General features: G+C 44.8%; 1 protein-coding gene across 2 annotated transcripts in view; it reads right to left on the bottom strand.

Annotated features, from left to right (window-relative positions):
* The window catches only part of LOC119436305 (tachykinin-like peptides receptor 99D), a 729,947-nt gene that overhangs the window by 507,588 nt on the left and 200,787 nt on the right, over positions 1-21,572 (bottom strand). The window contains exons 1-2 of one of the 2 annotated variants that reach the window (XM_049656884.1): positions 9,994-10,084; positions 8,737-8,845 (exon numbers count right to left, since the gene is read on the bottom strand). The gene's annotated coding sequence lies outside the window, so the exon portion shown is untranslated. Of the gene's footprint in view, positions 1-8,736; positions 8,846-9,993; positions 10,085-21,572 lie in introns of those variants that run through there. The other variant, XM_049656881.1, reaches the window with a different exon arrangement.

Here is a 21,572-nt window from a genome sequence, read left to right as displayed (position 1 = left end):
CAGCACACTTCCCCTACTCTGACACACTATGCTTCTGATATCAACAGTGGTCAAAGCAAGAGATGTCTCTAGCTCCAGAGACATTCCTTGTTTGGGCCACTGTTGATCACTTCAAGTTTGCCGTTGTGCCTCTGTCTCGTTTGAATCACTTCTGTTGTGAGATACTAGTTGCAGATTGGCAAGTGATATCCCAGCTACAATCATTAATGGATGTCATCATTATTTTAAACAACGAGCACATTACGTCGCCTCAAAGTGCAATGCACTGGATACGCTGAGTGCATGCACTGCTGGCAACCTTCGAGCAGAGAAATGGTCCGCGAACAACCACCATTTCGAGAACAAACGAAAGGCATCACAATATCGGTCTCGCTAATTGTCAGCATAGGAGTGAGTGGAGTTCGTTCGAATAGCTGGCCTGTGCGAACGTCTGTAGCGCATCTCACGAACGTCTATAGCGCATCTCATTTGGCGCGTGTAATGGTGCTTCCCCTACTGGTGTTGTATACTCTCTTCGTTTGCGTTTATCCTCAACGTTTCTCTTGCATCCTTCTATTTCCCTTGCCCACCCAGTATACTGGGTGGGTGGGGAGAGGAGGGCGGAGGGAGGATTTGAACACAAAGGGGATATTGTACGCCTGTACTTTTATTTATCGTCCTCTCTTTACAACGCAACATGTATAAAAGCGAAAAGAATTAAATGAATCATCAAGCAATAAATAATGCAGTAAAATATTATTAATCTTTATTCCGAACTTCGAGAAAGCAACGATACCGCAATACAGGCAAGCAGTTGTAACCCCCCCCCCCCCCCCCAGAAAAAAAAAATTAGAAATAAGCATATGAGAGAAAGAGCCCATAGCCAAGTTCAATGTTCTCTTTTTCCTGGTTGCTTCCGAAAGGAAACAGATTCACCACGTATTCCGGCACCCGATCAATTTGCACTCGGAATCTTTTATACACAACAAATTGAATGTGCACCAGCGACCTTTTTTTGCCAGAGCTAGATTCAATTATCTGTGCACCGCGTGGCAGTGGCTCACCGGAATCGTCCATGCGCCTTCTTTCGAGTATATTAAAGGAACCCAACGCGAATTCCTTCCTTCAGCCCAGCAACGCATCTATTGCACTTTCTTTCCTCCTCGTTCAATTACCCTAACCCCCCCCCCCCCCCTCCCCCTCTGTGCGTCTTCCCCGTCCGTTCCAGTAAAGTGAGAACGGGAGTGGATGTGTTTGCTAGCAAATTGCGTGGGGGCATCAAGCGCAGACCTGGCATCGCATCCAATCCGCAACAGTGCAAGGAAAACACTAGACAGAGGCGAAACAGTCGCTGAAATCTGGGCTGAATTGCGAACAAGTAAGACGTACTTAGAGAGTGCCCTGAAAACGCATTGCTTTAGAGAGAAAGGTTTTCGAGAGCCAGGCTCACTGCAGAATTTTGGGCTTCGTGTAGCCACTACTACCCTATCTTAACGTTCCTGGAACAAACAGGAAAATCAACAAAATCAACAACAAAAAGCAATAAAATACCGAATGGTCTAGTGTCGACGCCGTTTCGCGCCACTCTCTTGGTTTCTCTTATAGCCTCCTTCCATTATAATCAACAATGATGTTCTCTGGCACTTAATACTTTTCTTTCAAGAGAGAAGGGTGTTAAAGAAAGGCAGGAATGTTAACCACAGACGATTTCGTTTGCCCATTGTGCCAGAAATGAACCTATTCAGGAACTATACCGTAAAAACAAAACGAAAAATAATAATAAATAAAGAGAAAGGAGAACATTAACACCATAAACTGGGTACAGTGGCGAGGTTTCAGGGTAACATGTATCGCAGTGCATCGAGACCTCACCAAGTTTAGCATTGCGTTTCAGGCCTTCATCACAGACGTGCGTTTATTGATCACTGTATTTTTCATCGTGGGTTAGTGCACATAATTGTTGTTCACAGTAGCGTGCATTGCAAGAAAGGAGTAAGAAATGAAGAAGGATCGAAAAAAAAAATAGAAGAAATAAGCAACCTATGCGAATACAATGGCAACCAATAGCTGAAACAACATAGAAGCACACGGCAACGAGACCTAATAACTGTAATATAGCAGGTGCCCGATAGTGAATTTAAGCGAATTCTAAACTCCATCGGCGCACGTTTAACTTAAAGACGTTGTGGTATATCATGATGATTCTAAACAGACAATATTCTCGCCCTGACAACGAGATTTAACTCGTAGTCATCTAAGTAACGCGAGCGCTTATCACATTCCGCCCACATCGTAATGTGGCCGCCATGGTTGACAACTGGACTCGCGACTTCACGCTCAGCAAGAGAACGCCATAGCCACTGAGCAGCCACGGCGGGATTGTGACGACCCTTGAGTTGTAAATCCGAAAATGGTATCTTTCGAAAGTGGCTGATCATCAAGACAAATTAGCGTAGTTGAGAGGGAGCCTCTCTGTACTCATTGACGAGGATAGATGCACATAATATGCTCAGTGCTTTCTGTGCCATCACAGTCTTCCCATGCGGCGTTGTATAGCTCATTCCGATACGGAAGCCAGTACGATTTTCTTTGAATACCACTGTATACCCGCAAAGCCTACAAAAGAGGGTTGTCTAGGTTGGGGATAGTCCATGTGAGGAGCTTTCAAGCGGTGCAGTTGGTGGTGTTGAGTGAGTGGTGGAACGTCTTTATTAAAAACGAAATGAAAAAAAAAATTAAATGGTCTCGGGGCCTAGGCATTAAATGCATTTATAGAGGTCGTTGTTCTTAATAAAACTCAAAGGCTCGTGTAGACGGGCTCGCTGTTGGATGCGTACCATTCTTTGTAGGCCTCGTCGTCGGCACAACAGAGAAACAGCCCCAGGAGAGCTTGCTGCCTTTGGGCGGCTAAGGTTCGGCACTCCCACAAACTATGCTTTAGGTGTGGTGGGGTTTGAAGGTCACATATGGGGCACTGCGGCTGTTCTCTCCCTTTTAACGACTATAAGCTGCAGGACCGCTCTGTATTTGTTGCCATTGGTAGGTCACAGCAGGGGCTGTCCCGGTGCTCACTCTTGTAAGTGCGACGGCGTCTCGTCGTGTCAGGCCTGCAGGTATAGCGGGGCTTGACAGGATGGAATGCACCATTTCTTTGTCTGTTCCTTTCTTTTGCTTCCTTTAGATCGAACCGGTAGTTCCGTTCAGTCGGCAGTTGGTAGTGCGGCTCTCCCGTTTCTCCGGGAGTTTGTAGCGTTGTGGCCAGTGTGCGTGCTTCTTCGTTCCCTGCAATGCCACTGTGCGCAGGGACCCAGAAGATCCGAATATCTATGCCTTCATATATAATTAAATTAGCCCGCTGATGTATTCTTCGTGCGATAATGTTAAAACCTTGGCGTGCTCAACAAGGACATCATGCTATACAGTGCTATCAATTTGTCCTTTGACTCCATCCTTAATAGCAAAGTGTATGTACAATTGTCCTTCTTTTTTTCTTTTCCTTTATGCGCAGACAGAGCAGACTCACCGGCTTGTTCGCGTAAATGCCGCTTACAATTATCGTAATGAGGCATATTTACAATGGCTTGTAAAGTTCCTGAAGCGCCCATGTATACAGCATCTCCTTTCGACGAGGTTCCTAGAGCCTTTGGGAGGTTTTGTTATACATCTTTCTGTTAAGTGAGTCTAAAGCACTGACACTTCAGTTGGCGACTTAAGTCAGTCGACACCTCGGTGACGGATGTAATACGAACGCAGATTGTTTACTTCTGCGAGAAATAGCAGCTGCTCTGTTATAAACGGCGAAGCTATCCCATCTTGCAGCCTCAATCCAGATGCTTTCCTTGCTGTCGCTCGTTCGTTCCGCGAGCTTGCGCGTCTATGGTGTCGTTGACGAGAGGCATAACTGCTCGGAGACCGTGCACTTTTCGCGCGTCGTGCCACACTAATCGGATGAGGCGCCGAGCAAAGCCAGCGGCGACAACGAGGTTAACCTCCGTATTTGCCCTGCTGCCACCGGACGCTCATTGTCCGAGCGCGCATCGCGCTCTCCCGCAGTTGGCACCTGCAACGCATGCACGTTCTCATTTACACGGTGATGTCGTGCTGGCATGCGCTAAACACGTTTTTCGGGTTGGCGTTGCAAACGTCAGTTCTGCCATCCCCGAGTGGATGTAACCCTTGTTTTCTTCAGCACGAAGCAGCCTTCTTTCTCAAGTTGAATTATTATTAATTTACTTCCTTTTTGCGGCCGCACATTGATAAATGGACTAGCCGGCTGACTGTCTACCTCGATGTTTCCACAACAGCCGATGTACAAGAGAGCAGAAGAAAGTGTAACACCAAACCTTTTAAATTTTTATTATTATTAGCGAAATAAACTATCCGAACGTGATCTGCGTACGTGAGCATCTTCTTCTTTGAAAGCGTTTTTTTTACGATATTCTTGTGTCCTCCGAACTTTTAAACAAGGAGGGGTTTCACATTTGTGGCACACAAATGCATCACACGTTCGGTTGGTGTGGTTAGTATCAACTAGGCAATGCACTTGCACACGAGAGTGCGATAACCGCATTGTAGGGGGGAATGAGGAAGAAAGTACTCCATTTTTTGGAGCTTTCAAATTCAATAAAATATTCTGCTTTAATAATACGTACGTTTTATTGACCTTGAGTATAATGATGTTGCGATTGGGTTTAAAACGGTTACTAATAGCGTCTGCGGGACGTCTAGCCAGTCAGAGGTCACTGCCAGAATTCTGATGACTCTAAGCGTGGTTCATTTAGTTTGATTTCTTCTTTCTAGCATGTTTTTTTTTTCTTTCTTTGTTTCTGTGATGCTGGGGCGCGGCATCCAATCACTACAACAACTACTGGACAAAGGACACAGAAAAGGTGAGTTGCAGTTATTTGAAGAATTGGTTTCCTGGTTTCGAAGATATTCTACAGTCCTTTATAGGGTCGGTAGGTGTGCGTTTTCTGTGTGTCTCTCTCTCTTTCTTTTGATACATTATATTTAGGAGACATTGGTGTCTATTCACTACTCCTTTTCACAAAGGATTCTTTTATGGTCTAATAAAAATAAATCAACCGCAAGGCGGCACACAACGAATAAAAGGCTGGAGGAATATTAATAATTATTACACTAATAATTAAACAAATGTTACACAAAGATGCTCAAACGTTGGACATGATGAATGAACGAGCCCAACGTTGGTCATAATAATACACGAAGTATACTATTGTTCCTTTTCTTGCAAGAGGTCGGTGCAAAACGAAAGCCCCATGCTCACCCACCGTCGTCGGCCTCCTCGTTTCCTGTCTGCATCGTAACCAGTGGTGACGTCACGCCGGCAGCGCGATCGCAGCGCGATCATTGGTCACAAGTAATACCTATGCAGTGGCAATGAAGGCGGAGAAATAAAGAGCAGGTCTGTCGCAGCTTAGAGCAACAACTCCGGCTGGTCGCAAGAAATACGAAAAAGAAAGAAAGGCAGTTCAGTATATACTCTAAAAGTCAGGTGAAGGTCGACAAAGTTTCATAACAGGATTTTGCTGCAATTGGCACACGATCCTTTTAACAACGATGAAGCGCTAAACACGGGGGGAGATAGGAAGACGAGACAGACGCTACAAGCGCTACTAACAAATGGGAATGTTTTTATTTTCTCGAACTTTTCGCCATGAATTGTTCGTATTCCTTTAGTGCCGTGTTTTGCGCGCAAAATAGGCTTTACCAAGTGGCCTAATAGATAACTCCTTTAAAGAATACGACCCGAGTTGCAGTGCGGCAACGCTTCAGGTCAGTATAAAAGAACTAAGCGAGTGCAGTAAATTACGTATGCGGCAGTAGTGAAGTATTTAACTCTGGCTTTTCGAGTGTTATAGCGCTCCTGGATGGAGCACATTCACTCTTCATGCGCATTACTTTCACCGTGCTTGGGCACAGGCACTATGGATTTACATCGGAAAGTGCGACACCATTGAAAAATGGGGTCAAATGCGGCACGAGAAATTGCCCCCGCAATTTGAATTGCCAGCTCTATTGCCAGCGTGCGCATTTTAAAAAGCTAGCATTCATTGACTCTTCAATTGCTTTGTTAATGTTATTCCGGATAACATTTTTCGTATAAATTTTTTTTTTCGTCATTCATAGGTTAGGAATAGGCAGCACCTCTGACAGGCGCCGACATGCCCCCATAGAGATTTCATAATAAATGTTCTGCAAGAACTAAGCACTATTCACAAATGAGGTTACAGCACGTACCGGTCAATCCGTCAATGACACACAGTACTTTGAGCATAGGACTCATTGTTCCATAACTTCTTATGATAAACGTAATAGTGTAAGAAAATCTGGTATTCTCATGGTTCAACATCATTTTAGTTTTTTATCCCATAACTTTTGGCCATGTTGTTTTACATTTTTGCCTTTATTGTTTCTCTGTGCCCCAGCACACAGGCCTGAATGTTGGTCCTGGCACGTTAAATGAATAATTGATTGATGAGTGGTAGCAGTAGTAGTATTAGTAGTATAAGTAGTAGTGGTAGCAGTAGTAGTATTTACTGACATGAACCAATTAGTGGAAGCTTCGAAATAGATTCGAACATCTTATCCGCCATCCTGATATCTTGATTATGGCAATTTTGATTTGTGGAGGAGCCAGCCCTTGCGGGCGATTTCATGTTAGTGTGAGTGAATGAAACAACTTTATTGAAACCAGCAGATTGAGGCCTGGGCCTATAGGCCGCGCCAGGGGCGGTAGAGAGACCCTGTCTCCCAGCCGCCTCTTGAGCTCGCTGAATGGCCCATAGTTGGTCTTGCAGATCTGAGCGGATCAGCGCGGCTTTTCACCACGCCCCAAGCTGTTCTGATGAGACTGCATTTTTATGTTGTACATGTACGCATTACCATAGAATGTGTTCTAGGGTGGCGTGTTCTGTCCTACATAGTTTACACAAGTCATCTGGGTACAGTTCGGGGTAGATGCGATGTAGGTGCACCGGGTTGGGGAAGGTTCTGGTTTGAAGTCGCCTCCCGTCAACCGCCTGAGATTTGGGCGCCAGCTCAAACTCAGGCGATTGAGTTGAGGTTGGGAGCGGGGGGACTCTACAGGAAGTGTGGGCTGGGAACCAAATGATGTATCACTCTTCGAATTCCTCTGACAATATGAGCTGGGCTTTCCCGTGGAGTGCGTTAGCGGCCTCGGACGATATTCTTCCTCGCGCGTAGTTTCTGATGGCCGACAGCGAGTCGCTGATGACGTATCTCCATTCGGGGCAAATTAAGGCCTGAGCGATAGCCACTTCGGCGATTTGAATACTATTAGAGCGTATAGAGCACGCGCTTATGCACTCGTGGTCGGAGTTTATTACTACCGCGACGTAGGATTCGTGACTCGGGTACTCCGCTGCGTCCACGAACAGCGCCTCCTTCTCTCTACCGTATGCCTTGTGTAGAGCTTTAGCTCGGCTTTCTCTTCTGCCCTGATCACATTCTGGGTGCATGTTTTTGGGCAGATTGGGGACCTGGATCTTTTCTCTGATTACCTTGGGAACCGACACTTTACATCCTTGTTGATTGTAAAAGCATATCCCTAACTTGGCGAGGATATTCCTGCCCGTGCGCGAACCGGCTATAGTCTCTCCAACTAAGCCATCTGTTGAGCCTCTATCAGATACTCTAACGTGTTGTGTATACCCAGTTGAAGTAGTCGATCGGTGCTGGTGCTATCTGGAAGACCTAGAGCTTGCTTGTACGCCTTTCGTACTTATTTATTTATGAGTGCGTATGAGTGCGTTGATCTTGGCTTTTTCGGTTGAATACCAATTCAGGTATGCCGCCACGTATATAATGTGACATTATGTGACGACGTTAGCTTCCTTAGTTCCCTGGTGTTTGTTTGTGACTCTCTTGATTAGCCTTATTGCGTTGGTGACTTTGGTTACTAGCCTCTTGACGGTTTCTCCGTTATGACGGCTTCTCGATGATGAGTCCTAGGATTCTGATCTGTTCCACTATGGGAATAGTCCGGCCGTTTTTGGTGCGCATTTGGATTTCTCCTTTTATGTTAGTTACCATTTCTTTTTTATTAATCACTGTTTTCTGACAGAGGTTGCTGCATTTCCTATGCATATTTACGTGAAAGGATAATCTGTCGCGGTCATTGATTTCCTCATTTCTTTTTAAGCACACTCAGCTTTGCTATTAGTATTTAAACCACCATGTACGTGCAGTCATGTTTTTTTCCCTTTTCTTTCTTTTTTTAGCGTATCGAAGACGCAGAAGTAAGAATCTTGACGGTGTAGTGATATAAGCAAGTATGCCTTATTTGAGATTTCTTACGACGAAGTGGGGACTAACGTAAATATTGATACCTTTCATCGAGGTAATATGAATGGACGGAATTGATTTTCTGGACGCGTTTCGTACCTTTGCGCCAAGTTGTCCGCTACAAGCGCGAGGTCATTGTTGTAAAAGAGCGCCCCAGACGCTTGAGCGCCTTTTGAGCAAACAAACGATGATAACGTGACCTCGCACTTGTAGGAGCGCTAGTGTCTCTCGACAGGCGACCATTACTGTGGCGCGGTTTTCTGTTTGTTCTTCCGTTTGTTTGTTTTCGAACGGCGAAGCACCTGTGTTTATTCTGCGAACGCTTTTGAATGAAAGTACTTCATCTGTTTCCAGGAAAGCAAGGCTTTGGTTCTTTGTCTTCGGCCTATTTGTCTTTGCAGCGTATACAGTCAGCGGCTGTTGACTCACCTCAGAGGTGAAGGTGGGCAACAGGCTCGGAAAGCGCTCTCAGTGCAGTGGCTTATGAAGAGCTGCACTGCCGAGGTTCTCTGAGAGGCCCACGCAGATCAAGCAGAGCCTGAAAGTGATGAGAGAAGAATTGAAAAACCAAGTTTATCGCATTGCATTTTATCGATAAAAAAAGAGTATTGTGACCTCGGATTCTGCGCCTATTAGGTTGTGTAAAAGGAATAAAATCGATCATACGTAGATACACTGTTCTAAAATGTAGCAGCGATTTGCGTTTGTTGATTCGAGCGAGTGTTGCCTTTGCAACACTCGCTCGAATCAAATAACAATGTAACTTCAGCAGTAGACTATGCAAGTAATCATGTCAGCTTTAGAGGTAAATAAATGCAGTTTAGATAACTGCGATGTTCTATGACGGATATAGACAGTTGTAATATTAGTCTTCACTTTCTTTTTTTTTTTGCCACGGACTGAAAACTTCTTGTAAATGAGTGTAGCACTCAAATAAAATGTAGTTTTACCACAGTCACTGCAGCTTCACAGCATTATTTTTTACGCTTCATTAAAGTTAGTTCAGCAGCTTCCTAATCAGAGACCTTCTGCCTGTATGATTAAGGGAGATATAAAGAAAGAGAAAGCAAAGAACATTACGTAAACGTTTCAGGGCCCGAGTTCACAAAGCTTTCGTACTTATAATGTTGCTTGCAATTGACCGGCCACTCTCACTAACAGTACGTTCAACGTCACGGTGCTGGCATCTGCTCTTACGAGCAGTATAGAGTGATAAGTTTTTTTTTTTTTGTGAATACGAGTTTAGGGTCCGTATTTCCAAAGATGTTTTTACGCTTGAATTGTTCGTAAGAGTTGATGTCGGCCAATCGTGGTGCCGGACCTATCATTATCGAAGACGGCCGGCCAATGACAAAGAGAACCTACGAACGAAAACCTTTGTGAACGTAGTCCCGGAGTCAAAGGGCAGTAGTGTACAAGGAGGTAAAAAAAATCGTTTCACTCTAAGAAGCAGTTAGCCATTGCGTTGGGCTAACCAGTGGGAAAGACTTGACTTGCGAAAGTCAAACAGCAATAGGCCACACATGGAGTGAACATGCTCAGGAATATATATTAGCCGCATATAGGTCTTGGCGCAGGCGATTCTGTCTTTTGGAGATAGCACACGCGCTCATTGTCTTCGATATTTTCGCGAAGCGGCTTTAACACTTATTTCTCATATACAGGAAATCAACGAAATTGACTTACGGGAACCACCGACATGTTCACGGAAGCAGTGAGTACGGGCGAAAGATCGATCAGAAGCGCCGGGATCGCTGTCCAAAGCGCTCGCACCAAGACGCAGAATGAAGCCAAGCTCAAACAAGCTCTCGATGCAGCGTTATCTCACGAAGAGAGCGTCCAGCTCAAGATAAGATAGCACATTCATCCTATTGTGCCACCAGAAAAGGCAGTAGTGATACTTACGAGCATCTCAAGTCCTTGTTCGCCTCTGTAAAAGCATGTGCTTTGACATAACTAAAGTGTACGCGCGATGGAAGGCCACAGCAGGGTATAGGCTGCTACCGTGGCCTGTCACAGAAACGCTCGTTGGACTGGCGTCATGGTTCCATGATGGCTCAACAGGGAACATATTACAGAATAGTTACGTACAGTTTCCCAGTGATGTTTTTAGGACAAGGATGCCACGAGACGCGCGTTTTGTCACAGCCTATATGCTTGGTGCGAGTCACAAAGTGGTGGGTTCTGTATGCATTCATGTTTCCGGTACATACGCAGTGAAAGAGTCAATTTAAACAATTGCATCAGCAAGGAATTGAATATTTATATGCCGTTATATTTATTTACTTGTTTATGCGAATTGCCTGATTTTATTGTTAGTATAAAAACGAGAATAAAAAGAAACGGAAAATGTGGGCAATTCTGTGTGTATGCTTATAAACAATATTCTATTTTGAGTAGAAGGGTGTCATCCACCACTCCTATCCTTAAAAAGTCAGCGCTTCTTACAAATCTACCTTTTTCTGAATCCCCTCTTCGCCAATGATTGGGTCATAGCCCATGCTGCTTCAAAAAACGTTCATTCATTTATTCACTAATAACTGGATTAAACAATAATAAATAAATAATGAATTATTTGATTAAATAATTATTTCATTCGTCCAATAATAAATTCATTCATTTGCTCAAAGTTACGCGATTGGCGAATCACACTCAAAAGTCACTCGGAGAGGAAATTGGCTATGAAACCGACGAGAGTTGCAACGTGCGCTTGTTGGTATAGCATCGTGAGGTGCTCTAGTAGCGGAAGCACGAACATATCGACACAAGAAGCGCGTGTAATTTCTGGCTTCTTGCGTACGTATTTCATGCTTGCGCTGTAGACTATGGAACGCCTTACGTCGCTATGAAAGCCACGCCTGCACAGTCACACGCACACACACCGTGACTGGTAGCCGTTATATTTATTTTTATTATACTAATTAATTAATTCATTCATTCATTCTTCGGACGTCAACCACACATGTGCAGCTGTGCGTCTTCCCTTTTTCTTACGGGAAGAAAGGGAACCGAGGGGCCCGATTTTTATTCATCATATCATAAGAAGCCAACAAACAATGACACCAAGGACAACATAGGGGAAATTACTTGTACTTACTATTTGAATTAAAGGAATGATAAATTAATGGAAATGAAAATGGATGAATAAACAAGTCTCCGAAGGTGGGGAACGAACCCACGTCTTCGCATTACGCGTGCGATGCTCTCACCATTGAGCTACCGCGGAGCCGTCATCCCACCCACTTTCTGGGGTATTCATGTTTCGCAACTAGAACTAACCCTGGGAGTTAGTTCTAGTCACCACCACTCACAAACCTTGGGGCGCTGGCTAACACTCCCAGGGTTAGTTCTATTTGTAAAAACTAAATACCCCAGAAAGTGGATGGGATGACGGCTCCGCGGTAGCTCAATGGTGAGAGCATCGCACGCGTAATGCGAATACGTGGGTTCGTTCCCCGCCTGCGGACACTTGTTTGTTTTTCATCCGTTTTCATTTCCATTAATTTATCATTGCTTTAATTCAATTAGTAAGTACAAGCAATTTCCCCTATGTTGTCCTTGGTGTCATTGTTGACTTCTTATGATGTGCTTTTTCTTACGGAGGTGATTCGTATTCGCAAGCAGTGTTCTGACATTAGGGGCGCGATATTGTACGCGTTCCAAAATGGAACGGAGGCGGTCCGTTCCATCAAGCCGCACACGATTGGTCAATTTGATCGTCACGGTTCAAATTGACCAATCGTGTGCGGCTCGATGTTGGAACGCGTACAATATCGCGCCCTAGAGTTCCAGTATCTGGGGCTATAGCACTTAAATATTGGGACAGAATTTGCACTCAGGTCCGAATACGTTATCGAGTGCAGCCTGCAAGCTGCTCTCGGGCAAAGCGGGTGCCTCATCACGGCGCTATTGTGCCCCTGGCGGCAGCTGTACTCGCACTTCAAGCGCAGTGCTGGGCAGCCTCAACAATGAACGTCCGCGATGCGCTGGTGGCTAGTGGCTCAAATCAGGCAGCTGATTGGCAGGGAAAATATGATTTGCTCAGGCCCGTCGAAGGACACCGGGTTACCGACAGCGAAGCTGATTCCGTGGCTTCCAGAGGTGCTGCAGCCGCCAACCGACGCACCGTGCACAGATACGCACAATCTTCGCTGGAAATGAACGACAGCGCGAGTTTTTCCAGAGTGGCAAGCGCGTCAAGCTTCCCTGCGTGAACGGACACCGGGTCGCGGCGGTGAGCATCGCACTGGTTCTTGCACCATCTGCAGGAACCGCCTCTGTCATCGCTAAACTTGACGAAAGATTGATTCAGACGCTATCTATTTTTTTTCTTTTTTTATGCGTGGGCAAACCAGCAAAATACAGCGGAGCGGTGAAGGCGACGCAGCTGTAGGATGGCAGTGTGACAGCCAATCAGCTACGCCCTTTTATTTGTGTCTGCGTGCATGCCGTGGGCGGAGGGAGCCACAGTGCAAGACGCGTAATCGTGTGGCGCAAAGGCAGGATACTTTTTTGTTGCTGTTTCTCTTTGCGTTTTCTTCCTTTCTTCTTTGGGCAATTCAGCAACAGTCATAAAACATTCCAGGAGGTAATGAAGCGGTGATATCGCGCGACAAGACCCGTGTACCGCGAGAGGGTGTAAGCTCCACGTCACCATATAACGAGGCGAAATGGGACGAAACGGGACGGCGTAATTGGACCTCCATGAAGCGAGGCACCATACACGACGCTTGGAAGACACTCTCTGACGCGCACGGTGCATGGTCGCCGGTATCGAGCCAGGTGACGTGCGCCATGCGCCGCGCATTGGGTGTCGTTCCCCGCCGTGCATCTTATGGACGCGCGTGTGCGCAGTCAGTGGTGTGTATCACGAGCGGTACGGCGCCTAGAGCTGCTGTTTCAGGGTAAATCTCAATGCCTACGCTTATTCGTCGCTGCTCTTAGCTCAGGGGCTAAAAAATCGAAAGGACACAGGCCTGTTCAGTATGGCCGCGTACGAGAACTGAGCAGATCAAAAAGACCCACTTGTGAGGCCAGCTGAAGGAAAAAGACTTGTGTTTCGACTCTTAGGCTGTCATCGCTCAATTGCACGGACAAGAGTTTTGTGTTACAGATTTGTGGTTTCTGGCACAAAAGTCAGAAAAATGATGCCTTCCAATTCCTCGGGGGTCATTAAATGGAAAGGTAAATAAGAAATGTTGTTGTAGATATAAAGTAGAGCTCTCTTAATATAGTTTTATTTTCGCTTTTGTCCAATTGCTTTGGCGTGCTCATCAGCGTCATTACATCATCGTGTGCTGAGGAAAAACAAGACCCTTGCTCAAGAAGCCAAAATTGTGGTATACCAAGTGTCAGCATGTTTAGGCACTGCGCATGCTTGTTACAGGGCGTGCGATGACTCTACATTACTCATCATGGGCATATATCTATAAGTTTATGTCATATGCCTTTAGTAATGGGTATGTTTTTTTATTATTATTCTAAGCGAATATGAAATGCTTTGATTTCAATTTGTCTATATGCTATATTTCTCTATCTTTTAAAGTTTTCTTTTGTTTTGTCTTCAGCCACAATTTTGGGATAATGGGCTCTTTCGTAGCCCAGTATACCATAATGTCGCAGTTAACGAACAACAAAACACACAGTTGAAATACTAAGATTATGCAGGCTTGCTTATGCGGGCTTGCTTCCGTACGTCAGTGTGAAAAATAAAATCAGTTTTTTTTTTTGTTAACTACCGCTTTCATGTCCAGTGGTAGCGCAAAGGAGGCCAATATGTTTGTGAAAAAGAAGAAATAAAGAGTAGTGCACCGCGCAGAGTCCGCTGATCAGGTCCACTTTATGTGCGCTTAGAGGAGCTGAACCTCCGCGTCGACTTTTCCACGCCTACGGGAGATTGTGTGACAGACCGTCGCGTAAGCGCCCGCCGCAAGCTGCTTGCTCATATGTATCTCGATAGGCTTCCACTGCGCAGCGCCGGCGCCAACGTCGCCGCCGACCGCGCGCAGAGACGAGCGAGCGCGAACCGAGAGGTGTCATTAATAAAGACAAACTGTCAAGGCGCGCACCGGAGGTGTTCTCGGTTGCCCCGTGGCATCGATTGCCTCGGCGACGGGATCCGAATCGGGCGGGACCGCCGCGACTATAGCCCCAGCACCATCCGTCTCCAGGTGCACGGTCGCCCCTCCTCGGCCTTTCTTCTTCTTATCGGCAGCCGCGCGCCACGGGCGAGCTGTCACCCCACGGCGATTGTCTTCCGCGCCGCGTGGTCACATGTCTGGACCACGCCCGCAGTTCACGCGCCACCCTCGCAGCACCACAGCCGGGAGAGAAAACCGATTTGCACTAACAGCCGCACCGCACGATCGAGTCGCTGTCGAGAGCCTCGAAACACGGCGGCGTCAAATGCGCATTCTCGTCGAGTAGGAATACCGGCATAAATGAGCGCGAGGATGCAAGCTGTCGCCATCTATGTATAGGTGCGATATATTTGGGGAAGGTAGGTTTGCGAGGCAAGCAAGCTGCAAAAAGCTTACTGGGTGTCCGACAGGAAGAGAATATATGGGAGGACCTCAAGGCTGAAAGTTGAGCTGATTTCGGAGCAGTAACGGTTGCGCAAAGAAAAACGCCATCTCCACGTTGTGTAATACATTGAGATTCGCGCTCATATTTGTAATAATACACAGTAGGGCTAGACTATGGTGTCAGCCATGTTCTTTTTTTCGAACCACCTGTCACTACGTCGTCGTCGTTAAGACCCTCTGTAACTTCTTCACAACGTTCACATACAATATTTACACAGCCTTAGCAAGTGTTGGATGCGCTTAGGCGTTTCCCGTGTTTCTTCGTGCGTGAGAGGAAAGTGGTTCCAACATTCGCACCTTGCGCACAATTAGCTCTGCCGACCTAATGTAATGGCTGGCCACGTTCAATGCTACAAAGTTAAAGTAAAAAGTAATTGCAATACAAAATTTTACTACAGCATGTATGAGGAATCCAGTGAGATTGATTGAATTCAATCTCCGAAAGGTACACAAAGGAGGCTTGAGGCGGGAAACAGGTGTAGTCATAGAGCGCTAAACCATTTCGGATCTGACATATGACCTAATTGTACTGGGCGCAATCTTCTGTTTACATGCGTACGGATGCCAGTGCAAAGATAACAGGGAAAAATGCTGCGCAAATACCTAACATAAATTTTTCTTTCTCATCATAGTTGCGCTTCTGGAAGTAAAATGATTGTTCAATACATGACGTGACATGTACGACCTTTAGCATATCTCGCCCGCTTGGGCGAAACAAGTGCACCATCGGTGTCTATACGCGTGCGCTTTTCATCCCCTCACCCACAGATGGTGGTGGAGGAAATCTTGAAACAGAAACGCATCGACAAGCTACAGCGGGCAAACAGAGACCGACACCGTGCAATCTTCTCATGTTCCGGAGTACAGGAGCCGGTACGGAGCTTTTTATTATATGCATTATTCATAAACACAGATATAGACACGAAGAACGACAGCTCGGTAACAGAGGCAAACCTCTAGCGCCGAACATGTATTTTTTGTTTCCTTACGTCTGCCTGTGCTGCGAAGCGTCATAATGCGATGTGCACTGATCCGAACGTCTAGATGTCTTATCCAGGTTTCGATCTGCTTCTTTTCGCTTGTTTATGATGTCCAGACTTGTTTTAACGTTCTTGAATCACTGAACCGTGAGGATGCTAGTTAGCTGCTTTGTAAATCTTTCTCGTAACAGTATTCTTTTCACAACTGCCACGAAGCAAAAAAAAAAAAAAAAAAAGGAGATGCGCATTCGCGGACAGCCTGAAGGCGTGTATTAAGTCAACAGCTATCTCAGACGTGGCATCCTGCACCACTACATCATAACTGCTTTTTTTCTGCAACAACTTCTGCCAGTGCAGCTGTTTCAAGGCTCCTGCTGTCCTCTCATCAGTGCAAAGTTCATGGACCAAATATTTGTGGAATCGGGACCACTGCATCTGCAACGGCCGGCGTGCACGGCAGACAACGGAGTCTTTCTTCATTAGTTTTGTTACAATCTCGCGAGCGACGGAACCGATTGCCCCGACATGTAGCGGAGCTCAGAATGTCAAGGGATCACGCAGCACTATTTCTCTCGATGTGTGGAGCTCCGCGGCAAATAAACTTTCACACAGCCTCACAGCATCTCATGTGCCTAGAGCGATGGCTGCGATACTTTTGACAACGACCGCACTCCCTATTATTCAACTTATTCACCCGCGAACATGCCCTGTGCTTCCGTTTAAATTCGTCCATGAGGATACCGCGAGAAACCCAACCACACTAAGTAGTTGATTTGCAGATGTATCCTCGACAAGGCACTGCAAAAAGACATGCTCCTCTGGTGAAACAAGCTCGCCGAATCCGTCTACGACGCTGACGGACCGGACTGTGAATGCCAAGGCGACGGCTCACGAATAAAAACCGCAACGGAGGCGCATAAGAGCTTTTCGCACGCACAGCTAATGAGTGAGACATTTGAGGTAACTTCTTGCGGAAATAAAGCCACGTCCCAATTCAAATCGCTCTCAAGAAACCAGCCCAGCGGCTGCGTTCATCTATAATTGACGCGATTACCTGCTTTCTGGATAAAATGAATTGAGGAAACATATTGAAAGACTTTGACACAGAAAGGGTGAAATTGTGTCGTAAAGCCTGCCTAAGTCTTGTGAATATCGCCCACACACACTTACTCAGTATGTTCTATCTCCCGGTATACGTTGTGTACTGGTATTTATTTTAACTGCTTTTCACTTACGTCAGATACTGAATTAAGAGAGCAGGTCAGGAAAAAAAAATAACAACAGGTGTGATGTTCATATAGAGCGTTGGACTATCTCGTTGAAAAAAAAAAAAGATGTAGCGTGGAACGTGAGACACGAGAGTGTATTATATCGAGTCTATGTCCTTCCTTGGGAAGCCGCGCTACATGTTTTAGAATATATCGTACATGTACAAGCTAGCCCATAATTCTGGTTGAATTACTTAACTGGCAGCTCTACCAAGCAAAAAAAGAAAGAAAAGGCGGCTTACCAAACTTTGTTTGGACATGGCGGTACTTCATCTGTAGTGTACACGACGACTACATTACGAAGATCGATTTCTTTCAATTCATATTTCACGATGCTAAACCTTTCCCTATTAACGAACCTCGTATGCGGAACATCCCTATATCCATATTTCATACCGTTATATGGGATCCTTTATAAAAACACGTATATTCCCATAAAACGTATATGATCGTATGAAAATAAGGTTATGAAGCAGTTTCTTTTTAATGCACTTGTGATTCTTCATCTCTCAATGTGGCCGAACAACTCACTTAAAGTAAAAAAAAAAGCGTGAACGAGCTCAGTTCCTAAACTGCTATTTGCTCAGCCAGCTGTTCGCTAGTACGCGGACTATCTTTTTTTTTAATGTCTTTTGCTTACTTCATTTATTTATCTATTCAAGCAAGCTGAAAAAGAGAGCGCTGTGCGCACTCCAGATTACAATAATGCATCTCACGACCCTCGTGTTTCCCAATTTACAGCTCCGTTCGTTTCTATATTGTTGTTCAGTAGTAGGTTCGATCAGGAGACTGTTTATAAAGATGAACGAGACAGAAAAAACGAAAAAAAAAATTAACGCGCCCTTCGAAACTACGTTTTGCAATGAAATAAAACCAGAAAATGCGTACTAGCGTTCACCTGAAGATTTTTCCGCTCACTTGCTTTATTTCTCGGCAAACGCAAAACCAGGCTATATGCGAACGCATTCCCGGGGAAAACTACCACGCAATCTTCGTTTTCATTGTATAGAGATTCAGACCAGAGCGTGCAATCGCTCGTGTGAGCGGCAATGAGGGATGCTTCACCAATTCTAGCTTTATTTATTATAGTTTATCTGTCTATCGTGATGGAAACCTTAAAAAAGAAGAAAAAGCTCAAACGACATTATCATTCCCCTCTCTCCATACCGACTATCTAAGACTGCCGACTATAGATAATTTTTCCTAAAGTATTTTCGTTCCAAATGACACTGCGCTGTGTTGAAGCTGTCGTCAGATGCGCCTGACAGGGATATTCATTTTAAGAAAGCAAGCCATCTTATTAAAATAGGCGATCCAAAATGCGAAAGGCCCGATCATTCACTCACATGCAGGAACACTGCATGCCAACTACTGTAACTCCTCCACGTTCAAGATCTCCAAGTTTGTTCCCGGCATTACGGGACAAAATTAGAATCATGGTCATGGGAATGGGATGCTGTGTAATCACTTGGAATGTCGATAAAACTGGGGAAGATTTTTAAAAACTGAGAAACTGGGGAAACAGTTTCCGCAGTAATTGACACTACTTCGTCGTGGAGAAGTGCGGGTGAACGGAAAGTCGCCTTTTCGACTGCACGAAGTAACTATAGCCGTTTTGTTGTTCGCATTATGAAGCGAAAATTATCCGGGTAAATGTGCCGACGAACAAAAAATCTGCAAATCTTGCCTCTCTATGGAGTCTTCATCTCTATGAAGACTCTTCCACGTGAAAAGTGATTTTGCTCTGTCCTGGGTCCTTATTTGGACTACACGATGGAGGGATGAGTGGGACACCTGCACACCCCCCCCCCCCCCTTTTTCCATAACTTCGCTACATGCTTTGGTTGTTATTTTAATTCGCAGACTTATCCTCGAAGTTTGACTATTTATTATTGAATATTTATAACTTTCTCCTTTAACTATTTTAGAACAATATTATGGCATGTAATTACGTATACTACGGTATAAACGAACGGGCCTATGAATCGCCGCAAACAAAGGCGTGGCAAAGGAACATAGACGTTCACGAAGCAGCTGGGTCATCGAGTGACAAGTCAACTTTTTTATTTATTTATTTATTTTCGATACCCTCAATCGCCGAGGCTTTGTTGAGGGGAGTGGGTAACATATAAATAAAGAAAAGAACAGAATGAAACTTGCAGCATTATACAGTATTAGCGACAAATTGTAAAAGTGAAATGAAATATAACAGAATGGTACTAAAACAAATATAACTGAACAGAACAGAAATAAACACATCATGTTATACAATACTAGTAGCAAAATATGAACGTAACAGAAATTTGGGAAAGGGAGAAAAAAAAGCATGAGAAAAAAAACGTTAAAAAGCAAACGAAATCGCAGGCATCGCGACATGTAAAAAAAAAGACAAAGAAAGAAGTGAGGAGGAGAGATGCATGAGATGATTAAGCAGTGCCATCACATTGCAGGTGCGCAGATAAAGAATGGGAAAAAATAGAATGATCAGAAATTGAAACAACATCGTCAGGTAGGTGGTTCCAATCGTTTGATGCGTGCGGTATGAAAGAAAAATAAAATGTGTATGTTTTGCAAAAAATGCCTTTAACTTTGTGTATATGGTAAATCCGGGATGAGCGATAAGTGGGTGGCGTGATAACCTCGGTACCTAGTGATGAATGATGGAAGACCTTATGAAAGAGGTAAAGGCGGAAATACTTACGACGCAGCGACAGAAATGGCAGTGATAGAGCTTGTTTCAATGCTGTTATACTTGCTGTACGATGGTAATTATAAAGAATGAAACGTGTGGCGTTATTCTGAATTAATTCTAAAGACCTAATTAAATTTGCGTGATGGGGGCCCCAGATTGCAGCGGCGTATTCTAACTTCGAGCGCACAAGAGTTTTGTATAGAAGCATTTTAAGGGCAGGTGGGGCTTTATTGAAGTTACGTCGTAAATATCCCAATGTGCGGTTAGCACTACTGATCATATTAATATGAGTATTCCATGTTATATTGTAGGTAATAGTAACCCCCAAGTACCGGTATGATGATACATGGTCGAGTTCGATGTCACCTAGTTTGTACGTTGAGGAGCTATCGTACTGCCGAGAAACAGTCATTAGTTTGCATTTGTTAGGATTTAAATTCATGAGCCACTTATCGGACCCCCTTGAAATGTTATTTAAGTCTGTCTGTAAGATATTTTGGCATCGGAAGAAACCGAGCTGGAGAGTGACTTAACCTTTCATTACAATTGAAGAGCCGCATAGGCTACCAGCAATTGACTTTCATTGGGCCCTAGTGAACGTTAAAGAAACGCTACTTCTTGTAAGGTTGTGCTTGTACAATTTTTCAGGAAAAGATCAGTCATCATATTTAGAGGCAAGGTTAAGACCACTGGTGGCGGGGACATAGTTGTGAAGGCCATCAAAGGAAGCGGGAAAACATTGAAATTCTTCTTTCGCGCCCGTCCTGGCTTCTTTTCAGTATCAAGCAAAGGCATCGTCCAAAGCTGCCAGAACAACTGGCGGGGGAAACAAGACTCAAACTCCTTGTCTGTGCTCAGTGTTGACCTGCCCGCGTACAACGTAGAGTAGACATATTTTAGGGTCATATGTTACAGTGTCCCATTTTTCCCAATAGAAAGGGTGGAGTGGGACGCGCATTTTGTTGTGTACAATTTTTTTCCTAGGAAGCCTCCAGAACGTCCTCGAAGAAGGAGCTTCTCTGTTATTGCGGCAGAATGACTGGTGAAAATTTAAAACCGTTCAGCTGGTATCTCTATGACAAATAGACAAAGTGAAAATTTCAAACATAAAGAATGTTCCGTTCTCCCCCGTCCCGCCTGCCCTCCTGCTATATCCACTTGGAACGATTTCTGAATATGACACCGGTTTCGAGATATTCATTCAAACAGTGTGTGACGAACTACATTGGTGATTCACATATTCTTGTGTTTCAATGCATAAAACGACATTTATTTATTACAGTAAGTGGAAACAACAGTGCATTTTTGCCACACAGGAGTTGGAGCTTTAAATCCGAACCGCAAAGTTCAACTGGGTCATACAAGGCTTTGCAGGAAAGACGAATGGCAGAAGTCGACGAAAGAAACCTTAGTTTTCAATCTGCTAGATGTCACATTCGGTGCAGTGACTTTATTATAAAGAGCCGAGATATGTTTCGACAAGGCGGCTTTACAATTGCTGCTGCCACAGAGAGTAGTTTTCAACCTTCTATAATGTCCAAGTTTTGCTTCCGCTCAATTCATGAGGGCGCTCCTTGCTGCCGGCGCTGTTTCATATTCTAAGTCATTTCAAATTCCATAAACCATTTTTTATATAGTAAAGGAGATTGCATAGTGATCCACTTATCGTTGATTACTTAGTGTTCAGCACTGGATAGTTCTCGTGTGCACCACAGTGCTCGAATCACGCTACCGCTATCGA

This window comes from Dermacentor silvarum, chromosome 1 (assembly GCF_013339745.2).
Source record: "Dermacentor silvarum isolate Dsil-2018 chromosome 1, BIME_Dsil_1.4, whole genome shotgun sequence".
NCBI lineage: Eukaryota > Metazoa > Arthropoda > Arachnida > Ixodida > Ixodidae > Dermacentor > Dermacentor silvarum.
Note: the sequence above shows the minus strand (reverse complement) of the source record. Positions and strands in the feature narration are given on the sequence as shown.